The 10,277-nt window shown below is 38.3% G+C and overlaps 1 long non-coding RNA gene across 1 annotated transcript in view; it reads right to left on the bottom strand.

The window, feature by feature from the left end:
* Nucleotides 1-274: 274 nt before the first annotated feature.
* Nucleotides 275-10,277, bottom strand: part of LOC148223582 (uncharacterized) — a 69,469-nt gene continuing 59,466 nt past the window's right edge. The window contains exons 2-4 of the long non-coding RNA XR_015803800.1: nucleotides 6,828-6,852; nucleotides 4,615-4,685; nucleotides 275-1,086 (exon numbers count right to left, since the gene is read on the bottom strand). This is a non-coding gene — a long non-coding RNA (uncharacterized LOC148223582). The remainder of the gene's footprint in view (nucleotides 1,087-4,614; nucleotides 4,686-6,827; nucleotides 6,853-10,277) is intronic.

The raw sequence follows: 10,277 nt of genomic DNA, 5'->3' as shown, positions 1-10,277 counted from the left end.
AAAAGCATATCATAGGAAGTTTACAGTAAGTCCCTTAGAAGGTGGGTACCATTGATTATTGCTACAGTAGCAATTTGTCCTTTTTTTGATTAGACAAAGACAAAATTTTGCAATTTTGTCCTTACATTTTTGGTTCCAATGTTAAATAATATTAAGTTTTGCTATCTCCATTTAAACACTGATTTCACATGGCATATAAATAAAATTAAGAATATAATTTATTAGTAGAAAAGATGCAAACAAGTAAGAGCACAAAAACACTGCAATTATGAAAAAAAATCAAAATATCCTATTTACTTTTCGTTCTATTTATTTGTTAATATCAATCATTAAAGTCATTCATGGCTGGGACAAATAATAATTGAAAAATCCAGAAATTTCAAATTTCTAGTAAAACAAGACTAAAAGTTTGAAAGACATCACGTACTAAAAATTCTGTGAAATATTTGTGATTCAATACAGTGGAAAATGGTAAAATGGTAGGGAAATTAAACAATAAATTTGGCTGCATTGCTTTTCTACTGAAGGCAAACAAATTCTATGTCTTGGAGACAACAGGCTGTCAGTAGCTGTAGATCAGGTACATTTTCATTCAAATGCAAATTTAAGAGAAAAGAATACTTTGCTAATCTCTATGCAGATGGTCAAGCCTAGCTCTAGCAAAGTTCTCATTGTAAGTTTAAATGTCTTCCATGACAAAAGTGAACAATTGATTTTGAGAAGGAAATAGTTTTGAGCATGGATTAACTAAAAGAAATATGGATAAAACCCAGATCCATTAAACTCGAAGGCAATCAGACATCTGTCTTCACAAGTTGCACCTTCAGTTCCCCTTCCTCTCACCCAATGCACAGGTTACCCATAGATATAGTCACAGAATTCAAAGTCAGTGCTCCCCAGATGATTAAGCCCTTGACTGTTGGCATCAACAGGAACATCACGATCATTACACAGCTGACCACCTAAGCAGATAAATGTGTACCATCCTTCTCCATCAGTCCCTCACGCAGGGGTTGTTTCCAAGCCCATCTACAGTCGTAGGCTCTGCTCAGCAACAGCATTGGAAGCTTTCGTCACATCACTTGCCTGAAAAGCAGAAAAATCTGCTCAATAACCTGTGGGTTTAGCTGTAGTAAAAAGATTTCTGAACCAGCCCCAGATTATGGATAGAGCCTTATTCTTTACTCCTAGAGGGACTATTAAAGTGAAATGCATACACAACCCTGAAATGAAGAATGGGAGGCTTCTGTCTATGAAAGACATTTTCACATACCACATGCATTTCTATGGCTTGGGGTTTGAACTTTCTCACAGAAACATATAGGTACTCTGAGGAGGGGCGGGGGATAGACTTAAGAGCAAGGATAAGGCACAGTGCTCTCTGTGACTTCTGTGCTAGACAGCAGCCCTGAGCACAACTATTACACTGGTCTAGAAGCAGCCACTGTGCAGTATTTGCCACTAACCTACCTGAAGTGTCTCTGAAGCAAGGGGAGCACTGTGAAGAAAGAAGTGCAGAGCATTTCTGACCAGATGGCTGCACGTCCATAAATTTCACCTGTACCCACAAGAGCAGAGCATGACTGACACCTCTGGTCATGCAGCTGACAGTGGGAAGCACCCATGCTGACCGTATCACAAGAAGTCTTGAAATACCAGACATGTTCTGCAAAATCCCTGTGATCAGGATTTATGTTAGAAAGAGGATTCTGTTGGAAATTTAGGTCTACAGTAATCCCATTTTTTAAATGTGTATAAATGACTTACATACTTAAAGTCCACCTTGGTCCTATTAAAAAACTTCTGTATTTGGCTCTGGCCAAATCTTGCTGCTGCATGTGGATGTGTTGGCTCAGCAGTGTTAACAGGAGTAGAAGGCAATAAAAGTTTATTTTTGTTTTAAACAGTGTAAGCCAATCTGCCCTAGAACATGCACAGAGAGTTGTTACATTATTTAACAAGGTGCCACTTTTACTTGGTCACTTTTTTAATAATAACTACATTATGCTGCTAGATGTGCCAAGTAACATAAGTTTTCTTTCCTCCAACTAAAGATCACACTGTGAGGACTTTCTTTGCCAGAACATGGGATTATTTATATCTAGTAAGAACTATGAACTAGTTAGTGTTGCCAAGCACTTACTCTTTTGCTGCAGATGGTTATGCTAGGGCAGAATTACTCTTTTTTAAAGTTACTTCTATACTTTAAAATATACATTAACGAGAGAATACAAATTAGAAATAAACCACAAATGTAGTTCCAATGCTATGGTCGTCCAGTTCAGAAGGGAGCTATAAGGGCTTATTCAGACTTGCTTGAATGCTTCCATGATAAAATGCTCATTTCCTTAAAGGCAAAACCAAACTCATGAAGATTAGTAATTAAGGGATTGGCACTCTAAACCTGAAAGCTCTAAGTCCCATACTAAATGACTAACAGCCTATTCAGTACCTATTCCTCACTCAGCTATATGGGGAAAATTACATTCCTGTTTCATCCAGCATAGAGAAACAAAATATTATCATTGACAAATTTGCTTCTATTGCAAGTGAGAAGCAGCACAAGCATCCAACACATGCCTTTACACATTTTGTCCGAAGTGGCAAATCTGTTTAGTTGGGAAGGGAGCAAACTGGGTTGAAGAACAACTTGGAATGTGACAGTAGGAAGATACACTACCAGCGTTACAGCATTCAAAAGCACTCTTCAAAGGGCAGAGGAAACTTGCATGGCTAAGGAATGCCAGCATCTGTAGCCAACAGCATGTAAGACGAGCAATATATCCAGCTGCTTTCAACTCCCCAGCTCAAACGAGCAAAATCTCATTCATAACAGAGGCAGCCTGAGGCATGAATCTGGGGCAAGGTGTAACCTCAGACCTCTGCTTCTGCACGCAGTGAGGAGTTTTCTCCTCTCTATTCTCAGGTTGAAGCTCTGCTTAGCTCGGCGTCATGGGGGAAAGAGTGATTGCAGGAACCACGTGCTTTTTTGTCATACCATAGACAATGATAAAAAGGAAGCACACTGAATGTAAAACAGTGTAAATACTTAGGCATGTTTGTGTGATTCTCCCTTTAAGTTGTTGACTGGTTTAGTGCTCTGGCTGTTTCTATAACAGCAAAAAGAGTCTATGGGAAATGCAGCTGAATTAACGGAGCTTATCTTGTGGCATTGAAAATGTCTTTTATAAAGGGCCTTTTAACTTCTGCTTTGAATTATGAGAATTGATAGGCATTTCTGAAGGAGAACAACTGGGACTCGAACTGGACATTAGAAAACACCTGTCCTAGGAGCATAAGGTACCAATCACAGAGGTTGTAGGATCACCATCCCTGGAAGTTTGTTGAAAACTTTTGGGGACTTTCAAGGTTCAGCTAGGCAAAGTGAAGGCTGATCTGATCTAGTTGTGGTGATAGCCCTTCTGTGATTAAGCTGTGACTTATTTTTCTGAAGACTTTAATAACCTAATAGCAAATAAATATAATATTTAAGTATTTTTCAGAGACTCTGAAGCATGACTAAGTCTCACCAATTAAGTGGTTGATAAGGGCTGATTTCTCTGCAAGTGAAAGAGTAGCAGCAACTGTTTCCTAATGTTCTTGGCTGTTTCTGGTAAGAGTGCTCAGCACACTGAGTACAGCCTGTAGATGCTATCAAACTGAATTTTGAAAAATAAAAAATATCTTGTCTCCCTGTGTGTTTCTTTGAATCTGTTAGTAATTGTACCCTTTCTTTGTCTGCTTTTTGTACCTTCTCCTTCTTAATTGACATTTTGCAAGCAATACAGTATCATTTCCAATTTGAATCCTTGATGTCTCGGTTTGAAAGACAGGTATGGTCTAAGGAAAGGCAGGAGCCCCTTTTCTGCAATGCAGAGTGCAATCCCCCTCCCTTTTAATTATTTTAGGTCCAATTCAGACACCTTCAGGCAGGAGATATGGGGATGAGAATAACAGTTCTTTACTGGTATTTAACAAAGCAGAAAAAAAACAACAACAGCTATAAAAATTGGCAACAGAAACAGTCTAGCTTCGCTCCAGTCCCTTCTGGCCGCAGGCCGTCTCCCTGTGCTGTTACCGGTGCTGTGGGGGCAGGGCAGGTCCCGCGCAGTTGAAGAGGGCTGGGTGATGGCGGCCGCGGCCCAGGGGAGAGAGGGGATGGGGAAAGTGACTCCCCCCTCACGGTGTCGGTCGTGGTGCTCAGCAGAGTGTCCGGAGGTAGTAGGGTGAGCTGGGAGAGCCGCGGAGCGATGTCCAAAGGCAGGGAGCGTGGATCTCAGCGCTGGGATGACAGGGGAAGATGCCAGAGCAGAGCCCAGGTGGTCTTCCCACTCCAGGAGCCAAGCGAGAGGGCGTCCCCCGCTCCAGACCCCCCGTCCCACCTCTCCTTTTCCGGTTCCCCCCCCCTCCCCCTCCAGCCACCCCCCTACGAGAGAACATTATCTGTCATTTTAAGGTGTAGCCACAATTAATTAGCATAACAATGGGAGAAATTCCACAGAAAGAAAAGCAAAGCATTCAACCCCCAACACTTGATCAGCTCCGTTTGTCTATTGAGATCACATTCAAGCTGCTAACACTCACCCTTACTCACACTTCACTATCCATACCTACCTTTTATTTTCTCCCTTTGTCTTAAAATGCTCTTCACTATCCCGAAGGCATACCTTTTCTTCTTGATATTCCTATCAGTTAACAACAAAAAAGAATGTTCAGTATTTTTTTAGGCTTCTGTTTTCTTTGAGTGCATATTAATTTAATCCCTGTTTTTTTGCTTGGTTGTTTTTTTTCCCTTCTCATTATGTAGTTACATTCTTCAGAGGAGGAGCTATTTTGAAATCAATGCACTTTTTTTTTTTTTCTATTTGTAACTCAGAATTAGCACAGAAGAGGTCAGGACAGAAATAACCCTTAGATTACTCCTTCTTTGTCAGCTATTCTCACTGAAGCATATGCCATTGTCAACTAATACTTTTTCACTATAGGAAAACTTTTCACTATACTCATGTTCCTATATCATCTCTCATAAAATATGTTCAGATAAATCTGACCATCACTTTTATGTTTTCCTTAACAGTTATTTAGTCCATCATGTTTGATAGAAATGGAATTGTTTCAGATTTTAAGTATTTTGGGAAATACATTGTATTGTTATGTTTTAATCAAATGCGGCTCACACTTTTGACACTCTGAAAAATTTTAAAAATTATTTCAGCTTTAATAGGACTTGTTCTTCAATCTCATCTATTCCTGGATTTGAAGGAAGAGAAGCGTGCTGTACACTTAGGCTGCTGGGGTGCCATGCTTGACAAACATAAGCTTTTAAGAACAAAATCCACCTCAGTTTAAGCAGCATTCCTAAACCTGCCAACTGTTTACTTGAATCAAAACCAAATTGTTCAACCAGTCTTCTTTTAGCCAGAAGCTATTAGCTTTCTAAAGACCACCATGGCACTGAAAATTATAAACTCTCTGATCAGCTGTCAGATGCCAGCTGCCAGCTCATTGCATGCTAGAAGATAACTAGAAACTCTATATCTAGTTTAAGGCAGTTTCAAGCCTTCAGAAAGCTGGGTAGCTCCAGCAGGGTTTTCTTCCTCTAAACTCACCTCCTTCACAGGAGACATTTTCCTGGGACTTCATAGCTAGACAGTCTTGAACTGTAGAAAACATTTCTTTTATATGGCAAATCAGTTTAATCTAGATGCAGTTTCTTTGCTGCTAGAATCAGCTATCCACTGACCATTAATTCCATTTTATTAACAGGGAGCTGTTTGGACTCTGACTTATAACACTGTGCTTTAATGTTTCTTCAAGCATAAGGTTTTCCCTTGATCAAAGATAAAGCTTAAGTCAGTGTAGTGTCAGGAGAACATAAGCATCTTTTCCCATTTTCGTTTTACAATACAAATCAAGGAACCCAAATGATTTCTACATCCTTCTCAAACTCTAAATGGAAAAATATATTCAGGGACAGATGGAATTCTCTATCCACACGGACTTTTTGTCTCATCTCAGCTGCAAGCTGTTCAAGCCACTTTCCAGTAAGACCATTAGACCTCTCAGCTGGCACAGCTTTCACTTATCTTGTACATTCTCTAGTCCTGTTCCAATGTCTCTGGTCTATTATTTAATTTGGCAGACAAACACACTCAACTGTCCCAAATATATTTTCTGGCCCCTGTGTTTTATTAGCTGCCAAAATGTCAGTATAACCCACAGCAAAGGAAGTAAGAAGGACTTTTTGTATTAATCTATCTTATTGATTAATCCGCTGGGGAAAGTTTGCTTGTTTCTTTCTTAAAAAGTGAATTGTGACTCATTGACATGGTCAGTGTCCTAATATAACACCCATTTCTTGTTTCAAAAAGCTGATCTAAGAGATTGTGACATACTGCTCTATAGCATCTTTAGGAAGTGGTGGGTCCAGGAAACAAGAGGCATTTCTGGAACACAGAGGCAAGGACTTTATCAAAAACTCCCAGAATGGCATATTACAGTATTCTTGTAATCTTAGTTGTGCTAAGAGATCTGACTACATATTTTCTTGCAGCTGTACAATGACCAAATAACTCCTTCTGCATTTCCCACCAGTCTTCCTTGTAAAGTTGATCCAATATGACAGTATCTCAGTAAAGGGAAGAATTTAGTTGAAAAGATTTCACTGAAAAGCATTCTCAAACAACACTTTTTCCATCAGCCCAAATGATGTGCAATACTAAACTTTTCATCCAAAATTCTTTTTTGCTTCATAAATATAAGGAGGTACATAATGTAAATACTGATTTTCTTTAGAAATTATTAAGGATTTTAAATGCTATACTCACAGCTGTTTTCTCACCCCTTGTGGATCTACAAAATAACAACAAGTTACATTAACAACAACGAACAATAACAACAGCATACATTCATTCATGCATGACATTTTGCACCTGTGGAGACACTTTCTACAGAAATTTTAGTATATCTATTTTGTCTTGAATTTTTAACATTTGGGTTTATTTAAAAAGAAAAAAACATAAAGGCAGACTGTTTCACCTACAATGCTTATTGAATTCATTTTGTTTGCATACAGCAGACTTTTCTGGAAAACAAATGCACTAAAAACACATCAATTTAAATATTGCAGGCTGTTATTCTAGGAGAGCTAGAAGTCTCTATCAGCTTCTCTCAGTATGTTGCCTGAATATGGAATAATATATTTATGAGACAAACATCTTTTGACTCTGAACTGTGGGTTGCTGCTATCCAGCATATTGCTCCATATATATTTTAATATTAGACAGGAGAAGAAAGTATTGTGACATTTGGTAAAATCAAAACACTAGTGAATCTCACTTAGGAAGAGAGGCTCCGTGCTTCTGCCAAGGCAATATCAAAATCTGTTGTGCTATTTCTAAGGATAATAGTCAGAGCACCTGCATGGTGAAAGAAAGGAATGTTTCACATGGCTTAATGGAAGAAATAAATTATGATCAACAAAGTAGCAAAAAAAGCACATTGGTTTTCAAAAGGCGGGTAATGCTAACTTCTTAACTACCTGCGGTTCTTGTTCCAAACCATAATTAGAAAGTCTTATCAGAAGCTCTGTAAATTAGCACTGAAACTAATTTGGTCACATGGCTTATAATGCCTAGTGACTAGTTTAGACTGGTAAGGTAGGTTGGCAGCCAGCAATGTGTCCTCACTATGCTGAGGCACTGCAAGCTCCATTCTTCCCACTCTCACATATGAAGATGAAATCAATTTTCACTGGTTTAATTGCCATTTAATTGTGAAGATTTTTCCCTACAAACTCATTTGCCACTAGATGCCACTAAAGGTCAAACAGGCTGCACAGAAGGCTGGGCATTGACAGAACTGTACTGATAGTGTCTTGCCTTGATGTCTTGAAGATGCACATCTTTTGAGGGAGAGGAAAGAAGTCACACTTCTATTGTATGTGGCTATGAAATGGATGGAGCTGGCCACATACGCTTAATCATAAATGTCATAATGTCTGGAAATTATTTAGGGATTTATTGAATCCCTCCAAGCTATAGGAAAATAAATTAATTCAAACATATCAGGGAATTCCTGTGGATTCACAGTTTCTGAAGGAAATTGTGCCACTGGGATGGAAAGAAGTATAAAAAAGGTGTAAACGAAATCGCAATTAACTTCTCTGAAGCTCGTTTTAGACCTCAAAGGAGTAAAAATATAGGTAAAAGATGGATATGTAGAAATTCCCAGCATAATAAAGTCAAGGGCACTTAAAAGGAAAATGCCTTAAAGTCCATACTGCTGCTGAGAAAAAAATCTCTATTGTTTTTGAGGAGAGGAAGTGTCGACAGGTGGGGAGAATGTAGCATACTTTGTATGCTGTGTTTTCTGTTCCCCAAAGATCCTTCTTCCTCTTTCTACTTTATGGACAATCCTTTACACTGTAGTCAAATTGGACTGTACCTATCTGTCCAAACCATCATGCAGAGAGTGATAGCAAACTGCATTTTCCAAGGAGAGCTCTGAAGTCCTTTATGGTAAGGAGGTAAAATCCTGTCATTGCTATTTCCTTTGAACAAGACATGATGTTCTTAAGAAACACATGGTTTGGTGTTTCTAATATGGTTTACATGACAATAAGAGCTTTGGCTGGGTATGGGCATTTGGTTGCTTCCCAGAGAAGGTTAGAGATGCCCCCAAAGAAAGGAATCTGTGGCCAGCGTTTTCTTCTGTGTGTCAGGACTTCAGTTTTCTTTGACCTATGCATGGGGTAGTCTTCTCAGAAATGTTTTTTGCTGGAATTTAGGATTTAGGAATTGTTTCTGTAGCTCTATGTAACTCAAGGATAAGACAAGCAATGTTAACACCATCACTAATATGTCGCATGTTCAAACTTGTAAATAATTTTCGGATAGTTGCATGAAAATACAATAGACAGTGGAAGTCTGAAAAATGTTTATCAAATTTTTAATTGTACCAACAATTTGAAAAAACTTGTTCTCTATGAATTTTTCACAGCCTGACTGTATAGTGTAAACCTCTGTGTTTGCTAATGAGTCTATGCATGGAGAGTGAAGCACTACAAAGCATCATTCAATATTAGCTACTACCCTTCTGATTGGCTTATATTTCATTATTTAAAAAATACTGTGATTTGTGTCAATCATTGTGGCTTATAGTGGTTGGCCTTGGCAAATTATTTAAATATGGCATAAACAAGCAAATTCATTTTAGCAATGTGGAAGGAAAGTTCTATAGGGACACACTTTGTTATTTGTGCCAGAGACAAATATGCAGATTATTTCTTCAATTTCTTTCATAGGAGTGCTAAAATGTGTCCTACAAAAAAGCATTTAGGACTTGTTTGTCTAAGTCTCTGTACAAGTCAGAAGAGCAACCAGTCGAGTATAATACCAGCAGTTGTGACTTAAATGAGAAGATGGGAATAGAGCTCTCATGGATGCACTCAAATCATCACTTACATGACAGCACATGTAGAAAGGAGAGGAAACAAGTGCCAAACATCCAAATAATGGCACTATTCACACAAGCCAAAGAGGAGGAAAGATTCAGCACATCCAGAACTAGAGAGTGAACTGTGGCAGGGAATGTCTGCAAGGAATAAGTCAATAAGAAGCTGCCTTCCTTACCGTTATGTAAAGGCAAGAGATATTGATAATTCAGAATTGAACTGTATTTGCTGAAAAATCATTTCACTCAACAGTGTTGGCCAGTGGGGAACTGGAAAGGGAAATTATTTGGAAAAATAAAACTAAAAACTAAAAACCAAAATCTAGTTCCTTTGATTAAGGGTCTTTTTATTTATTTATTTGTTTGTTTATTTATTTTGTGTTGTTTCCTTCACTGTTTTTAAGATTTTGCTCTCAAGGTCGGGCAAGTTTATAAAGTACAGAAACCTCTCAAAAGTCATTTTAATTTGGGAAAAAAATGAGGAAAGAAACGATCTTTAGCTTCCGTCCAACCGGGATTAAAGATGCAAAGTGTCCGTATGTACAGCTCAATCTTTCATTACAGTGCTTTGGCACATTATATTTTATGTAATAAGGATTATTTGGAGCTTTTATGGCATTTGGCTTTGTTTCATGTAGCAGAGATATCAAGATTGCACCTGTTTATGTCATTCAACAAATTATTTGGCTTTGGTAAAGAGAAGAGTAATCATAACTAAACAAATTTCATATTCAGCATGTGAAAAACATATTTTTATCTTATTTAGGGAAAAACGGGTAAATACTGCAGTTGCTTCTCATCACGGCTGTCCTGTTAGGACACAT

Source organism: Sturnus vulgaris, chromosome 5, assembly GCF_052056855.1.
Source record: "Sturnus vulgaris isolate bStuVul1 chromosome 5, bStuVul1.hap1, whole genome shotgun sequence".
Classification (NCBI taxonomy): Eukaryota; Metazoa; Chordata; class Aves; order Passeriformes; family Sturnidae; genus Sturnus; species Sturnus vulgaris.
This window is presented reverse-complemented; position numbering and strand designations above follow the sequence as displayed.